The 18,308-nt window shown below is 44.3% G+C and overlaps 1 protein-coding gene across 2 annotated transcripts in view; it reads left to right on the forward strand.

Annotated features, from left to right (window-relative positions):
• Positions 1–18,308, forward strand: part of PAK6 (p21 (RAC1) activated kinase 6) — a 256,971-nt gene that overhangs the window by 90,124 nt on the left and 148,539 nt on the right. Inside the window, exons 1-2 of one of the 2 annotated variants that reach the window (XM_077464863.1) lie at positions 1,340–1,466; positions 14,105–14,220. The gene's annotated coding sequence lies outside the window, so the exon portion shown is untranslated. Of the gene's footprint in view, positions 1–1,339; positions 1,467–14,104; positions 14,221–18,308 lie in introns of those variants that run through there. The other variant, XM_077464862.1, reaches the window with a different exon arrangement.

Below are 18,308 nucleotides of genomic sequence, written 5' to 3' on the forward strand. Positions count from 1 at the left end.
CCCTGTACCACTACCAACCCATTCATGTAAATGGGGCAGCGACAACTGACCTGCAATCATGTGTAACTCCCGCAGTGGGGCGGCATTTTCAGGTTAAAACAAGCAGTGACATCACCAAATCACTGCCTGTCCAAATGCCTCTGAAAAGTGATCCACTCCAGATCAGTTTTTGGAGTGACGGCATGAGCTGCCACATATCAGAATGAGCTCTTAGCCCTTGTACACATGGTCGGACATTCTGACAACCAAATCCGTCGGATTTTATCCGATGGATTTTGTCTGAAACTGTTGCATACACACGGTCGGACAAAGTTGTCGGAAAATCCGATCGTTCTGAACGTGATGACGTAATTTCGTTACGACAGGACTTCCATCAGGCTAGTAGCCAATAGCTTTGGTGGAGGAATTTGATCTGAGCATGCGTGGCACTTTGTCTGATCGGACAACAATTCTCTACACATGATCGGACAAGGTCCGATCGGATCATGTTGTCGGAAAATTTTATAGCCAAGCTTGAAAACTTGGTCCGTCAGATATTCCGACGGAAGCAGTCCCATGGAGACCACACACAGTCGGATTATCTGACAACACGGTCCGGTCAGACATTTTCCATCGGAATGTCCAACCGTGTGTACAAGGGCTTAGGGATTAAAAGTGGAGCTCTGCTTTATGAAGGCCTGGGTTAAGTTTTAGGTAAGTTCTGCAGTCAGTACTATGCATGTCCCAGTGTTTGGTCCTCTTACAGAATAGAGTAGTAAGCACAGCTACATTAATAGCGCTGTGTGGTTTCCACATATTAGCCCTTGTACACACAGCCGGACATTCAGACAACAAAATCCGTCTGTTTTTTTCCAACGGATTTTGTCCGAAACTGGTGTTGCATACACACGGTAGGACAAAGTTGTTGGAAAATCAGATGGTTCAGAACGTGATGACGATAGTTCGTTACGACGGGACTACGTTCAGGCTAGTAGCCAATAGCTTTGGTCTCGTAATTTGATCTGAGCATGCGTGGCACTTTGTCCGATCAGAATTCTCTACAAATGATCGGACAAAGTCGGATCGGATCATGTTGATGGAAAATTTTATATCCAGCTCTCAAACTTTGTTGGTCGGACATTCCGATGGAAAAAGTTTGATGGAGCCCACACACGGTCGGAATTTCCTACTGTGTGTACAAGGGCTTACAGTTACAATGTATGCAGCAAAGATCTAGTGAGATCTAAAATTGCAAGTGGCTTTTAAAATGATCACTTTGTGGCCTGGAAGGCGTGAAGGCCGGGAAAGCGAAGGGCTGTTCACTTTACCTTTAAGAAGAGACATTTAGCAGTTGTCTCCCCTGAGGGTGTGAAGTTATTTGACGTTCCTCTTACTCAGAGACAGGCTGGAGCTTGCAGCCAAGTTCAACAATCTACAGATTACACTTTGTAGCCGCTCAACGAATGCTCTGAAACCTCGTATTTCAGGTAAGCAAAATGACAGGGTCTGGTGAGACCACACTCAAGGGGCAAGGCGGAGCAGACACAGGTCAGGGTGGTCTCACCTGGGCATCGGTCTATGCTGTAATGGGTAACATTCTATGAGCTAAAATCTGAATATAGATAGGTGCATGCACAACACAACCTTGAATCCTATTATTTACAGCAGGCTGGTTTAGTATTTGATTTATGTACATTAACAAGTGCAATTTAATGGTATATTGATAATTGTAAGCATTTAACACACAGGCATTTTTAACATTTTGTTTATGAACAAGGTGCTACTTTTAACTCTTACATTGGGATTCCATTTCTAATGTCACAGTAAATGCTCTCATCATTGTTACCCTCAAACTGCTGGGGAACTACTAGTCTCAGCATGCCCTTTGCTGGTACCGCAGACTTGCAGCAATTCTTTGGCAGCTGAGAGGTTGTTCAACCCCAATACACAGATCTAGCTAGGCCTGGCATATAAATGCTGGGAACATTAGATTATTATTGTTATTATTATAATACACAATTTATATAGTGCCAACAGTTTACACAGTGCTTTACAATGTATAGGGGGACAACACAATTACAGTACAGGTCAATACAAAAGGTACAGGAGGGCCCTGCTCGTAGAGCTTACATTCTAAAGGGAGGGGGGTGGTGGTACACAAGGTAATAACTACATGCAGAGAATGATTTGATGGGGGTGGCTCAGGGACAGTTGGGTGGGTGTGGGATAGGCTTCACTGAATAAATGAGTTTTCAGGGATCTCTTAAAGGGACAGGGTAGGGGCTGATCAGATATACCGGGGCAGGGAGTTCCAGAGTATGGGAGTGGCTCTGGAGAAGTCCTGAAGCCGAGCATGAGAGGAGATAACAAAGGAGCTTGAGAGCAGGATGTCCTGGGAGGAGTGGAGGGGATGATTTGGGCGATATCTGCAGATGAGGTTGGTGATGTAGATGGGGGTGATGTTGTGGATGGCTTTGTATGTTATGGTTAGTATTTAGAATTTTACATGGTCGGGTAGGGGAAGCCAGTGAAGGGATTGGCAGAGAGGAGGAGCAGTCACAGATTGATTAGTGAGTTGTATTAGTCTAGCAGCAGTATTCATAATAGACTGAAGGGGGGATAGCCTGCTTAAGGGTAAGCCATTAAGGAGAGAGTTGCAGTAGTGAAGGTGGGAAATAATCAAGGAATGAATGAGTTGTTTTGTGGTGTCATTAGCCAGGAAGGGTCGAATTCTGGAGATATTGCGGAGGTTAAAGCGGGATTCCACCCTAAAGTGGAACCTCCGCTGATCGGAACCCCCCCCCCCCTCCGGTGTCACAATTGACACCTTTCAGGGGGGAGGGGGGTGGAGATACCTGTCAAAGACAGGTATTTTCACCCACTTCCAGGCATAGACTCCCACGGGAGTCTACGCCATTTCCTGCCCTGCCGCGCTGTCTGCTGGGACACACACGGGTCCCAGTGACAGCGCGGACCATTCCCATTGCGCGGCGCGGCTCGCGCATGCGCAGTAGGGAACCAGGAAGTGAAGCCGATTCGCTTTACTTCCTGATTCCCTCACCTCGAATGGCGGCGGCAGCAGCCGAGGCCCGAGCGGTCGATCGGCCTCGGCTGCCGGCATCGCTGGAACCCGGGACAGGTGAGTTTCCATTTATTAAAAGTCAGCAGCTGTAGTATTTATAGCTGCTGGCTTTTAATATTTTTTTTTTTGGGCGGAATCCCTCTTTAAGGCAGCAAGATTTAGCCAGTGATTGGATGTGGGGGCTGAAGGAGAGGTCGGAGTCAAGGATTACACCCAGGACCCTGGCATGTGACAATGGTTGTGTTGTTGTTGTTGTTATTAATGGTGAAGTCGGGGGCTGGGTGACCGTGAAGGAGGAAATATAACCAGCTCAGTTTTAGAAAGATTTTGAGGAAGTGGTGTGACATCCATATCGATATGTCATTCAATGGTGAGATGTATGGGTTGTCCTGCCGCCATGGATCGTAACCTTCTGTGCCTTGTACTGCCCTGAACAAAATTGAATTGAATTCACTGAGTCTCGGTTCACACTGGTGCAATCCGGGAACCAGTGTGATTCCTGTGCGGATTACTGCATCGCATTTCACTTGCAGGCAGTTCATACTGCTCTCTGCGAACCACTGCAGGTATCAATAGAAAGTTAATGACACCCCCAAAATACAGCAGATGCAATCCAATTCTAGTGCGGACCAAAAAGAGTCCTGCACCATTTTGGCGTGAATGCGATGCGATTTCAGCCATACAAACTGCATGGCTGAAATTTCATCAGACATCGCATATAATCTGCAGAGCAATGCGGTGCGAATCACATGCGATGTCTGGCCTCACATTAGTGTGAATCCAGCCTAAAGGTCTTCTTTCTGGTTAATACTAATGGAAATTAAAGACAATGCACACCTTTTTTATTGTAGTCATCAAAGAGAAATGATATAAAGTGTGTAAGGTTTGTTAAGATTTTACATAAGGCATTATATCAAATTCCACTCAACTCCAAATTTTATACCAATGCACATACAGAGTCATATTTTTAAAGCAGAGGGTAATCATTTCCAGAGACTATACAATTGCATAGATATAACAGGGTTGATTTATTAAAGGCAAATAGGATGTTCACTTTGCAAGCGATTTTTTTCCTTTAAGTCTCAGTTTACACTAGATGCGGTGCGAATTCACAGCTAATTTACTGCGGATTCCACACCGCATCAAAATTGCAACCCCTTATGCCAGTGGTCATCAACCTTGTCCTTGGGGACCACTAACAGGCCAGGTTTTATGTATTACCTTGTGGAGATGCAGACCAGAACACTGCAATCACTGAGCAGAAAATGGTATCACCTGTGATGTATTTCAGTTATTTTGCAAACCTGGCCTGTTTGTGGTCCCTGAGGACAGGGGTGATGACCACTGCCTTATACGAACCAATTGCGGAGTGTATGTTAATGACACCCCGAAAATGGTTTTGGCAAGGCAATTTATAGTATCTGATCGCAATGGGTGTGAACACCCATGCAATCTGATTCTGGTGCAGACAAAAAGAGTCCTGCACAAGTTTGGTGCGAATGTGGTGCGATTTGAGCCATACAAATCCATGGCTCAAATCACACCCCAGAGACACCACATATAATTCGCACAGGAATGCGCTGTGATTCCTGTGTAAATTGCATGCGGTGTCCTTCAATGCATCAGCGTGAACCTGGGCTAAGGAAATTTCCCTTAGCTTTGTGAATGTGATGAACATTTACTTTACAAAAAATAACCAATCACAGTGTTTTTGCTTGCTTGGTGATGGAAGTCAGAGTAAATAAACCCATATGGCTCTTACATTAAACATGACATGTTTCCAAAGAGTGGGTAAATACAAGAGGCTTATAATTTTCTAAGATGCTTTAAGCTGCCCGTGCAGGCAAACTATGGTAAATGGCAACCTATTTTAGCACTATTATTGATGTAATTTACTCAGAATTTACACTGAATGTATTTTTGCTTGAGAAGAAGAGAGTAAAGTGATTGGGCAGCCGTGCATTAAGGGTGCATGGGTGCTGTCCCCTCTCTCCTGCCACCCCCTCTATGACCAATAGATAGATTCATGCTGGCCGATCGCAGGTCACTCAGCTGTGTTAGAAAAGCAAATTAATATTCTCGTTCCTAACACTAAACTGCCTCTCTGCCAGTCAGGTGCTCGCATTTGTTACCCATCACCTGATTGGCTGAAATGACAGGCACTGTGATAGGACACCAGGCGTCCAATCATATCAGAGGACAGGTGGAGAGGGCGGAAGAGGACCTCGAGGAGCTGTCACCCTTAGACAGGTCAGTGCAGACGGGCAGGCCGGCGGGGGGCACACTAGCAGCATTTGATATGGCACAGTGGCGGCATTTGATATGGCACAGTGGCTGCATTTGATGGGGCACAGTGGCTGCATTTGATGGGGCACAGTGGCTGCGATTGATGGGCACAGTGGCTGCGATTTATGGTACAGTGGGGCTGCAATTGATGTTTATTTTTTTCTGAATTTAGCAATTTGTTTCCGCACCCCAAAAATTGAGCAACAGCCGCCACTGACAGAGCGTCTCCCTGCACCTGCATGACTCCTTGGCTCTCTACTCTCCCCAGCTGACAGCTACAGCGGTAGAGGGTCCGAGAACCCCCGCTGACATCAGCCGGGAGGAGAGTGAGCCAAATGGTCATGTGAGCGCCGGGAGATGCTCTGATATAAGGTAGAAATCTGCATCTTTTTTTATATAGCACAGACACTGGGACACATATTGTTATTTAACAGAGTGGATGGCATGATTATACATAGTTATTATTGCAGCAGGAGGAGAGCAGAGTGGCACTGTCACAAGCTGACCATCAGGGAGGTGGGAGGTGTCAGAGGAGAGCTGTGGATGACTGAGGCACATAAACTGACCACGGTGTCGGGGCCCAGCAGCCATGATAAACTGTGGACAGTTTATGGGGGGGGGGGGGCAGGATCAGCCAGGTTTTTAGGTTACACAAGAGGCCAAATGAAACAGCAAAAGCACTGTGCCGTATAACATGCTTTAAGGGAACAGGATCCTTCTTTTTTTTTTTTTTTTTTTTTTATTTCTCTCTTTTAAGGGTAACAAATGCTTTAACTCTCCCTTCTTCCAGACGTAGAGTGCCCCATTGTCCTCTGTAATGACCTGAAAGTAAATACCTCTACAGCAAGTTCACTATTGGGACCATTTATGCATTTATACATGGTGATCATATCCTCTCGAGAGAATAAATTTAGTTCCTCTAATCTTTCCTCATAGGTGAGCGCCTCCATGCCTCTTATCAGTTTGGTTGCTATTCTCTGCACTTTCTCCAGTTCCCCGATATCCTTTTTATGAACAGGTGTCCAAAACAGAACTGCATATTCCTGAACATTTGTACAGGGGCAAAATTATATCTGTTTGTAGACCCTACCTCTCAATACAAAACCATATTTTGCCGCTTGTCCTTGTGTGCTATTATTAAAGTGGTAGTAAACTGCTGAAAAAAAAATTGGGCCCCTGGCAGTTTAAGCCATAATGGGCTAGTATGCCAAATACTAGCACATTATTATAGACTTGCCTGAAAACAAAGCCCTCCAGTGGTGCTCTATCATCGCTGTAGGCACTTCTATCTTCACTCTGTCTTCCTTCTGGTTTTGAGATTTTCGGTGATATCAATGGCCGAGCTGTAATTTTTTTTGGGCATTTAAATCTTTTATTGCAATTTTATTCATATACATGACAAAATTATATAAGAAAAATACTTATCCACATCATTAATTTATATATGTCCCCTGATAGAAAATCCCTCCCCCCCCGGACCTGTTTTCCTTGTTAACTTAGCCTATATCTATCATGACATGTGAAGTACCTAATCCACAGTCGGTTAAGCCACCCGTTACACATAATATCCAAACCCTCCAAACCCCCTCACAAATGACATGACAAGATTTTTGGAGTAAATGGCCTTGACGGCCTTTTATTAACAATTACTTTAAACTTAAACAAATAACATTTAAAATAAATCTTAACCCAGTTTATGTCCTCTTGGGGTATTCGAGGGTAACGCATCACTGGTCACTGCGACAAACTTCTTTTAACTTTAGGCCTCCAGTCGCAAGCCCCCCGGACCCGGAGACGGTACTCAACTTTCGCAGTGACCTACCTTTTACCCCTTCCAGGTTAACCCCTCATTAACCGGAAGGTACCTGATAACCCCATCCACAGATGGGTACCACCATGTTAATCCCATACCACAAATGGGTACCAACCATGTTAACCCCATACCACAGATGGGTACCAACCATGTTAACACCATACTACAAGATGGGTACCAACCATGTTAACCCCATACCACAGATGCGTACCAACCATGTTAACCCCATACCACAGATGGGTACCAACCATGTTAACCCCATACCACAGATGGGTACCAACCATGTTATATATGCATATAACATCCATATTCTCCTCCTCCAAAGACCCAACCACTGCCACAGGCTGTCCTTACCGCCCCTACTATAATGAACCATACTCGGGAGGGTGGGTGGGAATCTTCTCCACCGCCGCTCACTGCTGATGTCACTCCCCCTCCTTCCTCCTAGCTTCCTAACCTAAGTGCCTCCCCTGCTCCGGCCACTCCCCTTTTCTTAAAGGGGACACATTTTTCTTTCCCAATAACATGACTGTGCTGTCCACACCTGTCATGCCGTCCCTGCGCTAATTCTTTTCTCTCCTTCTGCTCCGGGACTCTCTTTCCCTGTGAATACATTTCAGACGTTTTTAAATATATTCCATTTCATCCAGACAGCTCTATAAACTTTGCTGCGTCCCCGCTCAGCACAGCAGAGGTACTCCATATTGCTTATATATTGCACTCTCTGTAACCACTCTTTTATGGTTGATTTCCTAGGCCGTTTTTTAGGAATAAGCCCCTTTGCAGCGTTGAGCAGAAACGGAACCAAGGTTTTCCCATATTGTTTCAAGGTTTTAGTTGTCCCGTGAAACAAGCAGTTCCAAGAGTGTTGTGGAATCTTTTCCACTCTTAACTCTTATCTATATATAGTAGTATTTCCTGCCAGTATTCTTTTATCCGCGGACAATCCCACCATATATGCATCATTGTTCCTAATTGATTACAATTCCTCCAACACTGTGGGGGGGTTATTTGGATGGAATTTATTCTAACAAGGGTCAAGTGCCAGCGCACCATACACTTATAATTTGCCTCTATCAAAGTTATATCTGATGCATAGTTGTGTATTGCGCCTATCATTGTATTTCTTCTAGTTTTGTTCCCATATCGTGCTCCCATTTTTCTATAAAGGGTGGGGTCCCCTGGCTTTCCAAGTCTGCTAGAATTGCATATATTTGGGATGTTCCGTGTTTTACTGGTATTTTTTTGTTACAAAGCTTTTCGATTGGGGTTAATCCTTTCTCGTCTCTAATTGGTTGGGAAATTGTGCTAACCCAATGCTTTAGTTGTAAATATTCCCAGTCATTTAAATAATGCCACCCATGAATCCTAATTAGGTCCTGTCTTGTCATAATTTTCCCATGAGTTGTGATGACATCAATCTCACACATATGCGTGGAAGTCACTGTGTACGGCACACGGCTCTGAAGGAACGGCACGGGCATGCTGCTCCTTCAGAGCACGTGCGCTGGTGATGTCACCGCCTGCTTCTCAAGAAAATACTTCCTAAACAGTGCAAGTTTAGGAGATATTTAGTGTACCTATAGGCCTTATTATAGGCTTACCTATAGGTAAAAATTTATCGTAACACCTAGATCCTTCTCCACCATTGTTAGAGACACATTCTTCCCACAGACCACCAACCTGAGAAATTTTTGCCATTCACCTCTGATGAATTCGTTTTAGCATGGGCTTGCTGAGACTGGAAAATTAAAAATTATTCTAGGAGTTTCTCAGGGGTGAAAAGATTGAGAGAGGCTTGGTCAGAGAAAATACATTTTAGAACTGAAAAAACTTATATTGTTTTTGAAAAGATAGAAGAAGTAGAGAAATTAGAGGAAGTAGAGAAAGTAGAAGTAGAGAAAATCTGAAAAATATATCTCCATCTCTGTCCACTAGACCATGGAGTTCAGACGCTCAGACAGACCTAGAGTGCTACCATGGCCAAGTCTATTGTTTAATTACATACAGCAAATAATTACATAGATTTTTTTCTGACTATATCTTGTACAAATAAGAAGGTTAGAGAGGGCTCTGATTCTAAAGAGATTTGCTACATTATGTAAGCCAGGAAGTAGTTCTGGAGATTGCCTGTAATATTTGCAGTTATATTTTCTAAGTGTAAAAGTCACAAGTTAACTGCTACTGTTAAAAATGATGTAATTCTATTTACAAGGAAGACCATTTTGCGAAAGTAAACTGTGTGAACACTGTAATTTTAATGATTTAATTAAACAAAATCCCAACAAGAGAAAACATTCATTAGAAAGATTAAATAAAATTTGCTTTGTGCCGGGAAACCTGTATGTGTTCCCTAAATGCAAATGTTTGCCCAAAATTCTTAAATCTTCATTGCACCTGTGTGCTGTGCTGATGGCCAGCAATCTACTTTGTCTGCATTTGGTGAGTACTAAAACTCTAGAGAATGGTTATTTTTAAGGCTGTCTAAGCTGAGCCCATCTCATTCCAGCTTTAAGTGCGTGTAGTGTATTTTCAGGTCATTAACTTACACTGGAGATCTTCATCTATTCACAACAAATTATTTCTTAGTTAATGATACAAGATCTGAACCCACTGCTAAATTTGTATTACGATTTAACACGTTAACCCATGGATAAGCCTGATTTCTGTGTGAAGAGCAGCCTTGCTGTGTGCTTCCAGCACAGTGACCACGCTGTCGTAGATGGCTCTCTGTCTCTAGTCATGATCGAGAGCTAGCAAGACCGGCTCCCGGCCGTGTAACCATTGGGACAGACGATCACAGTAGTCACGTAATCCCAGAAGTCCATCCCACCCCTGAGCATAAAGACCCACTTAAAGGCATTTGAACCTTCAGTATCCATTAAAAACTATCTGGTGACCCTGCCATGAAGGTCTTTCTACAGGCACTTCCTGTTATGGGGTGATCATGCTTTGTCTCTGTGTCCCGATTGTTCAACTTGAGAGTTGTCATCTTGTTACACCCTCTTCGAATGAGGACTACAAGCATCCGCACAGGCATGTTCCACTTTCACCATGATGAAACCCAAACTATGCAGTCATTGGAGTGAGTGTTAGGAAGTGGGTGCAAAAAGGCACCAGCGTTGATGATTAAAGCTTTGTTGTTTTTTTTATATATAAAAATAACAAACATGTTATACTTACCTGCCCTGTACAATGATTTTGCACAGAGAAGCCCAGATCCTTTTCTTCTGGGGTCCCCTACTGGCATTCCTGGCTCCTCCTTTTAATCTGGTGCCCCAGGAAAAGCCTGGGGGGGGGGGGGGGTGAGCTGCAGTAGAGAAGGTTTAACCTTAAGGCTTTAGAACCACTTTACCAAAAGGATGTAATAAAGTCAAATACATTCCAAAAAATGGCAATTGTTTGATGCACAACGCCTTAGCAATCTAAAATGGCATTTAGTTGGGGATACAGTGTACTTAAATCCACTTTGTTACATAATTGCTAGCAAAATATGCCTGAACGTAACATTGTTGAAAAGCAGTGGATTAAAGGGCCTATCCCATTTTCTTATCTGAACTTATCTGAAGCTGTCTGAAAAAAAAACCAGGCAGGAGATAAGCACCAGCCTTCAGTACTTTGCACTACTATTTTTGTTAGATATATGTGTAATGATTTTCCATTATCTCACGTGCACTGCTGACAGCAGCGTGTTACTGTGCCTAGTGACCGAAAGAAAACCAATATGTAGAATTCACCACAAGCAAACTTTTATAGAACAGATTAATTCAAGTAAATCACTTCAATACATCTGCTGAGCCAAAAATATGTAACACCATAGGCGTGTGCCGGGTGTGCCTGGGCACACCCTAATCACCGTGAGAGGCACCGACTCCCCCTGAACGGGGCTCCTAAAAAAAAAATTTGTAAAAAATAAAACAAAATACTGACACTGTCCATTGCCCTATTGACACCAACTTCTGCTCTACTGCCACTGTCCACTCCTCTACTAACACTGCCCATGTTTTTAATACATTTGGTGTGCACACCCTAATGCACCTATGTGTAACACCAACCAGTATGTTTGGGGAAATAAAACTTTTTTTGCAATCCTAATATTTTTTAGGCAGTTTAGGGGCATTTTTTTACTCGCATTGTTACACAATACCTTAACCAGTGTTTTTAAAGCAAAGAGGCTTAGAAGCCTAACCTAGTAAACTTTGGACTCTGTATGAAATGTGGGGTCATTATATGACATTTTAATTTAGATAATTTAATTTAGATGATGTTTTGTGGCATCCCTTAAATTAGCATGTCCTACTTACAATGTTAAAGCAGAATTCCAGGTAGGGATATTTTTCATAGTTTCAGTCCATTGCCAGTGGGCAGAGTCAGGGGCATGATGCTAATGATTGTTTAAGCTCAGTGTAAGGGGTCATTCCTTCCACTGACTGCCGATGTAAGAGCCAATTTCCTTATCACCCTTGATGGACTAATCTTAGCAGGTGCTCCCAGGGACTTGAAAATGATTTCAAGGTTTCTTCTGGGGTAAAAAGGTTGAAAGGCTGTTTTAGAAGCTGGAAATGCAGTAGCTAATGGAGATCACTGTAGTAGCAGTGCCTACTACAGTGATCTCCATTAGCTTCTGCATTTCCTGCTGCATTGTGATTGCAGGAGGTCAGTTGCTCAGCAAGGGTGCAATTTTTGGAGGTCAATTTGCACTTTTTGCAATGCATGCAAAGTATTCTTCGATTGGATGAGGTGGAGATGTGGGGCGGTGACATCCTCTTTGTCCAGTCAGAGAGTACTTTGCATTTATTGAGAAAATGCAAAGCATTCTCTGAATGATGTCCATGCCCAGGGAATGACCTGTGTTTGCAATGTAGCAGAGCAGCTGGATTCTATGTGCACAGGGCTCAGTAGCTAACTTTCTAATCCAAATGAAACTGGCTCCATGAAATTTATGTTCAGTACATAGGACACAGCAGCTGTGACTGACATACCCCAGCCCTATCCCCATAGTCCAAGGGGCATGTCTATTATGATTAATAAATCTTGTAGGTGGCTGGGCGTCATACAAATAGAAAGTGCCCCTGCTGCAATGTCCTTCTATGAAAATTCAGAGGCACATTGCAGAAATAAGCAGCACAATTTTCCACCAAGCACCAATGAAGTCAATGGGACGTAAAGTGATGAGGCTGATGTTTTCAAACAATTTAGCTATGATAAAGCCCGGGTGTACGCAAAGCCATTGCAGTTTACTATCTGGGATTACAAACACAGACTTGTTAATTACACAAAACTTGTTATCAATGAAAATTCACAAATCATATACAGGGTTAATTATTAATATGATGAATTGAGCAATGCTGTGCAGTGACCCATAAGGCTTCATGCACACTGCAACTAACTTAAATGCCTTTTGTATTGTTTTGATTTTTTTTTCTGCCTCTAAACACACGTTGGCCTATGTGTCCATGCACACATAGGCATTTACAGGCATTTAGAGGCTGAAAAAAAAATCATCACTTGTGCCTTTGGGCAAAAAAAAAAAAAGCACAGGTGTGCATAAATGCATGTTAATACTAGCCATGCTTATGTGCATGTGCATATTAATGGATTCCAGTAAGTAGAATACATTACTATTCTGACCAATAGAATGCTTCAATGCCAAATGCACGATAAATGTTTGTGATAAACGTGTTTTTTCTCATGTAAGGAGAAAAGGCATCCAAAGGAGCACAGAGTGCGTGAAGCCTAATGTCAGTCATAGATCAGGTTTTTACAGTCTGAACCGCTGAGTACAAAGCTGTAAATTCACCATATTTAAAAAAATGTTCTGCTCTGTTAAACACAGTTAATACATAATGGTGACATTAAGTATTGAGTGGGCTGAGCTGCAAGCAATTAATTTTGTGCCAACACAACCGTATGTTTGTCTGTTACAAAAAAAATATAAAAAGAAAAAGGAAATTCCCTGATTGTGGTGTTTGGAATTTAAAATGTGTCTGTGTTAAAGTGGTTGTAAAGGCAGACATTTTTGATCTTAATGCATTATAGGCCTTAGGATAAAAAGTCGCCTGTGTTCAGCAGCCCCCCTAATACTTACCTGAGCCCTTCTAGATCCAGCGATGTTGCATGAGTCCCTCGGCCATCTGGCACTCTCCCATCTGATTAGCTGAGACACAGCAGCCGCGCCATTGGCTTTAGCTGCTGTCAAAGTCAGTTAGCCAATCAGGAGAGATAGAGGGTGGGGCTGGGCAATGACTCCGTGTCTGAATGGACACACAAAGCTGTGACTCGGCTTGCGTGCCCCCATAGCAAGCTGCCTATTTTTGGGGCACTAAACAGAAGGATGGGGCCAGGAGCACCAAAGAGGGACCTGAGAAGAGTAGGATCTGGGCTGCTCTGTGCAAAACCACTACACAAGGCAAGCAAGTATAACATGTTATTTTTAAAAGAAAAAAACAAGACTTGGGCGGCACAGTGGTGTTAGGGGTTAGCACTCTCACCTAGCAGTAAGAAAGGTTGCTGGTTCAGATCCCAACCACAACACTACCTGCCTGGAGTTTGCATGTTCTTCCTGTGCCTGCGTGGGTTTCTTCTGGGTACTCCAGTTTCCTCCCACACTCCAAAGACATGCAGGTAGGTTGATTGGCTTCTGTCCAAAATTGGTCCTAGTATATGAATGGGGACCTTGGATTGTGGGCTCCTTGAGGGTAGGGACTGATGTGAGTGTGCAATGTACAGGGATAGGGACAATTGTAGACACTCACTCAGGTTGAACTGGATGGACTGGTGTCTTTATTCAACCTTACTATGTAACTATGACTTTAGTATCTCTTTAATTGTACATTAATTAGATTACTATTAATTAGAATCTAAATTTGGGGAAAAAGTCATATTGCAAAAAGTATTATGTGTATAGTAAGGCCTACTAAATATAATTTTTTTCTCCGCTATAGATTTATCAAATGAAATGCAGTGCCATCTGATGATGAAACCTCCCGCCATCAACAAAGTGCCTTGACTGAAAACCTGAATTCACCAGCTGGGAAGTGATTTCTAATCTTAGGAGCAGGTAGTGTGGCAACTCCCAGTTCACAAAGCTAAACGTTGTGTAAATGTGATTTATTGCATGATCCATGCAAGTGGATGATTATTACCATGGCTTTTCTTTGATACATTATTGAGGAGTCCCTAAAAAGCAGAAAGCACATCAGATATCCATATTGCCTGTCACCTAGCAAGACATATTTTTTAAGCAATAGTCAGCAAGGATTCACAAAGAACGAAGCTGTCAGACAAATATGATTTCTTTTTATGAGGAAGTAAGTTAAAACTTAGACATAGGCGTGGCTGTGGATATAGTATACTTGGATTCTGCAAAAGCATTTGAAATACATTCCCACATGCAGCTAATGTGTAAATTAAAGAGGAAGTAAACCCTGATGAGTTTACTTCCTCTTTCATTCCCTGTAAAGGCAAAGCAAAATGGACTACAATGCATCGCATAGTAGTCCATTATGTGTCACTTACCTGACACAGGAGCCAGCGATGTCACCGCTGTCCCCTGTAGTTCCGAGCGCCCATCTTCTTGGTGGGTCTCCGTGGGTCACTCCCGCGCATGTGCACGGGAGCCGAGACTCGCTGGATTGCCGTCATCGACAATGCCACGCTCAGTGCGCCAGCGCGCCGCTGTCTACGGCGCATGCGCCGTAGACAGCGGTGCCCGTCTTTGGGCAAATATCTCCTAAACCGTATAGGTTTGGGAGATATTTCTTGGACCTACAGGTAAGCCTTAATCTAGGCTTATCTGTAGGTCAAAGTGGTTTGTAAGGGTTTACAACCACTTTAAAGTCTACAGGCTTAGAAACTTCAGTTTGTAAATGGATCCAAAACTGGTTAAAAGACCATATTCAGAGAAAAGTGATTGATGCTAGGGGTCAACAACCCGTTGATTGCGGACTACCTGTCGACCGCAGATAGGCGACAGGTAGACCAGGAATGGGTCTGTGCCACCGGCCAACCCCCTACCTTCTCTCTCTGCCCTCAGCCACAAACTGAAAATGACATTCCTCTACTGCAAATCATAACAACCTCTAATGCGGCTGAAAGATAGGTGCATGTAAATACGTGTCTTTTATATCGATGGAGGCTAGAAAGTCTCCCATCCAGAGCGAGGCTACAACCGAGTGGACAGACTCCATCCGAAAGGACTGGATTAGTAGATACTGGTTCAGGGATCTTAGGTCCAAAATGGGCCTGGTGTCCCAGATTGGTTTTTGAACCATAAACCTGTTCGCTCTTTCGGATACAGGAACCTGTACAATCACTCCTTGATGCACTAATGATGTAGTGCCTGAAACAATAAGTCTCTTTTTTGAGGATGCAAGGGAACGCTGAATCTTTAGAAACCTCTGAGGGGGAACCCCCGCAACTCCAGTTTGTAACCGCGGAATATAGTTGAGGTGACCCAGTCGTCCTGAACTATTGCTCTCCAAATGTCCGTAAAGTGCAGCAGCCTCCCCCCCACCCGATAAAGTGGGGGCATCCCCTAAAAAGGAGGGCTTGGTGCTGGGTTTAGAGGAGTTTTGGACCCAGGAATTTTTCTGGCCCTGGCCTTGTAGCTTGCCCCTGGCTCCAGTACCCTGTTGATAGCGGAACTGCCGCCAACAAACCAGAGACCAGCTCAAAGTCTAGTAAAGTATTTAGGTCTGATCCTAGATATGGCCCAGGCAAGGTTTTTTTTGCCTGTAAGGATCTATGTCCTGAAGGATCAGGTGCATCAGATAAGGGGCACAACCCTTCATTCGGCTCTGTATGAGTCTTCTAGGGAGGATGGTGTCCTCCTTCGAGGCAGTGCCCTTTGCCCAGTTCCATTCCAGGCCTTTACAACAAGACATCTTGTTGGCTTGGAACAGAAGAGGACAAGCCCTGGATTATCCAATGTTCTTATCTCCTCGGGCACGCTTAAGCCTAAACTGGTGGTTGCAGGATCAGAACCTGCTAAAGGGAAAATCCTTCCACCCTGCAACTTGGATAGTATTGACTACAGATGCCAGTCTCTCAGGCTGGGGAGCGACCCTAGAGGGGCTCACAGCTCAGGGGAAATGGTCAAGGACAGAACAGATCCTGCTCATCCACATCCTGGAGTTACGGGCAGTACGTCTGGCCCTACGGCCCTGGACAGTGGAGCTTCAGGACTGCCCTATCAGGGTTCAGTCAGACAATGCCACTGCAGTGGCCTATATAAACCACCAAGGCGGTACCAGGAGTTGTTCAGCTCTGAAGATGGGGAACCACATACTAGCATGGGCAGATGAACATGTGCCGATTCTATCGGCAGTCCATATACCGGGAGTAGAGAACTGGAAGGCAGATTATCTGCCCTGGGGAATGGTCCCTACACCGATAGGTGTTCCAGGAAATTTGCCAGTGTTGGGGATGGCCAGAGGTCGACCTACTGGCATCCAGGTTCAACAACAAGCTACAGCAGTTTGTGTCCCGAATAAGAGATCCTCTGGCAAAAGGAACAGATGCTGTGGTATTTCCATGGAGCCAGTACTCCCTGGTTTATGCTTTCACTCGATCCCTTTCCTTCCACATTTGTTGCACAGGATTCGGAAAGGGGGTTCCAGTCACTCTGGTGGCACCAACCTGGCCCAGAATGCCCTGGTTCCAGGAGATTGTGAGACTCGCAATAGACGGGCCATGGACGCTTCCACGTCGCCCTGATCTACTATCTCAAGGTCCTATATTCCACCCCAATTTACACTCTCTAAAGTTGACGGCATGGCTATTGAAGCCAGGGTGTTAAATTACCATGGCATCTTGGGACCAGTGGTGTCTACCCTAGTGAATTCTAGAAACGCTGTCACTGGGAAGATCTATCATAAGCTCTGGAAGACTTACAGTATCTCACAAAAGTACATCCCTCACATTTATGTAAATATTTTATTATATCTTTTCATGTGACAACACTGAAGAAATAACACTTTGCTGCAATGTAAAGTAGTGAGTGTACAGCCTGTATAACACTGTAAATTTGCTGTCCCTTTAAAATAACTCAATGGACAGCCATTAATGTCTAAACCACTGGCAACAAAAGTGAGTATACCTGTAAGTGAAAATGTCCAAATTGTGCCCAACGTGTCAATATTGTGTGTGTGGTCACCATTATTTTCCAGCACTGCCTTAACCCTCTTGGGCATAGAGTTCACCAGAGCTTCACAGGTTGCCATTTGAGTCATCTTCCACTCCTCCATGATGACATCACGGAGCTGGTGGATGTTGGAGACCTTGCGCGCCTCCACCTTCCATTTGAGGATGCCCCACAGATGCCCCACAGATGCTCAATAGAGTTTATGTCTGAAGATATGCTTGGCAAGTCCATCACCTTTACCCTCAGCTTCTTCAGCAAGGCAGGGATTGTCTTGGAGGTGTGTTTGGGCTCATTATCACGTTGGAATACTGCCCTGCGGCCCAGTCTCCAAAGTAATGGGATCATGCTCTGCTTCAGTATGTCACAGTACATACTGACATTCATGGTTCCCTCAATGAACTGCAGCTCCCCAGTAGGGATGAGCTCGCGTTCGAGTCGAACGCATGTTCGACTCAAACACTGACTGTTCACCTGTTCGGCGAATCCAGAACTTTGTGGGCCGTTCACACCATATTCATGTGGCGCTCATGGCCCACAATGCACTGCACCATAGCAGTGCATTGCTGGCTCATGATTGGCCAAACATGCACTGTGACCCCGCATGCTTGGCCAATCACAGCGCCGGCTGCGAGAAGAGCCATAATTGGCCACAGGCAGGATGCCTATGGCCAATTATAGCTCAAGGGAGTTTAGTACATCCCCACGCTATATAAGGCCGCCAGCGCGGCGGCCTTGTGTAGTGTGTTGGCGTGCAGGGAAAGAGCAGGATAGGCAGGGACAGTGTCTTTTTGCTTGTGAACCTAGCGCTGTTACAGTGGGTGTTGTGTGCCTCCTGCACAGTATACACCTGAAGCTACCCGTTATTGCTGGTGTTGTTCTGTTTCTGTAACACCGGCATCTGCAGCATTTACAGTGGGTGTTGTGTGCCTCCTGCACAGTATACACCTGAAGCTACCCCTTATTGCTGGTCGTGTTCTGTTTCTATACCACAGGCATCTGGAGCA

The sequence above is a fragment of the Lithobates pipiens genome, unplaced genomic scaffold, assembly GCF_037356315.1.
Source record: "Lithobates pipiens isolate NorthernLeopardFrog02 unplaced genomic scaffold, aLitPip1_a1.2 Scaffold_30, whole genome shotgun sequence".
Lineage (NCBI taxonomy): Eukaryota > Metazoa > Chordata > Amphibia > Anura > Ranidae > Lithobates > Lithobates pipiens.